Source organism: Heterodontus francisci, unplaced genomic scaffold, assembly GCF_036365525.1.
Source record: "Heterodontus francisci isolate sHetFra1 unplaced genomic scaffold, sHetFra1.hap1 HAP1_SCAFFOLD_172, whole genome shotgun sequence".
Lineage (NCBI taxonomy): Eukaryota > Metazoa > Chordata > Chondrichthyes > Heterodontiformes > Heterodontidae > Heterodontus > Heterodontus francisci.
Window position 1 is genome coordinate 3068246 of NW_027141631.1, and position 1311 is coordinate 3069556.

At 45.8% G+C, this 1311-nt stretch overlaps 1 non-coding gene across 1 annotated transcript; it reads left to right on the forward strand.

The window, feature by feature from the left end:
* Positions 1-560: 560 nt before the first annotated feature.
* Positions 561-643, forward strand: trnal-uaa (transfer RNA leucine (anticodon UAA)). The gene has a single exon. It is a non-coding gene; the product is annotated as a tRNA-Leu (tRNA).
* The last annotated feature ends 668 nt before the right edge of the window (positions 644-1311 follow it).

Below are 1311 nucleotides of genomic sequence, written 5' to 3' on the forward strand. Positions count from 1 at the left end.
TTTTGTCAATGGTAACCCCCAGGATGTTGATGGTGGGGGGATTCAGCGATGGTAATGCTGTTGATCGTCAAAGGGAGATGGTTACATTCTCTCTTGTTGGAGATGGTCATAGCCTGGTACTTATGTGGTGTGAATGTTACTTGCCACTTAGCAGCCCAAGTCTGAATGTTGTCCAGGTCTTGCTGCTTCTGAACACGGACTCCTTCAGTATCTGAGATGTCCCGAATTTGTCCTTTTATGAAACCTTGGTCAGGACTCACTTGGAATATTGTATCCAGTCTTGGTCTCCTCACATGATGGGTGATATTGAGGCTTTGGAAAGGGTACAGAGGAGAGACATTCGACGAATTCCCAGTATAAGACATCTTGGTTATCAAGTTAGACTAAAAGAGTTGGGACCCTACACCTTAGAGAAACCTAGACTGAGGGGTGATCCGATTGAGGTTCATAAATAATGAAGGGTCCAATTTAGCATGGGAGAGGAGTCATAACTTTATATTGGAAAAGGCCAGATGGCACCCGGATCACATTAAATTTCATTTTCAGTGGAGGCTTAATGTACCAGGATGGCCGAGTGGTTAAGGCGTTGGATTTAAGATTCAATAGACATGTATTTGCGTGGGTTCAAACCCCACTCCTGGTATCTGTGCTTACAAAATGTTACTTATTCTTTCCCTGACTTTTGCCTTGCACCATCATCTCTTCTGTCTTTTAATCACTCTTGCCTTCCAACTGATCACAGCTTCCTATTATTTTATCTGCCCCAGCACCGTTCCTTGGCTCTGCGCTTGCTTATAAACTGGTAAATCTTTAACTTAATCTCCTCTGTACCCTGACAATGACCATCTCATCCTTCCTGGATTGTGGTTCCTCACAGGATCCGCTGCCTCACCGACTCCCCTCCAGGTAACTGAAGGCCCTGAGCCTTGGTCTCGCTTTATACGCTAGCTGGTAGTTGATTCCTTGCAGGTCTGCCACCGCTCAGGAGAAGCTCAAGACCCAGATCAAGCAAAGTATCAAGAGGAATGTGAACAAAGGCTCCCTGGTGCAGAGCAAGGGACAGGGCGCCTCCGGCTCCTTCAAAATCAGCAAGAAGGAAAACCCAGGGAAAAGTGGGAAAGAAGGTGAAGAAACCAGCAGCCAAGAAATCTTTAGTGAAGAAACCAGCAGACAAGAAATCTTCAGTGAAGAAACCAGCAGACAAGAAATCTTTAGTGAAGAAACCAGCAGACAAGAAAGTGACAACAAAGAAAGTAACAGCCAAGAAAACGAGCAGCAAGGCGGCGGCAACGCCAAATAAGGCGGTGAAGA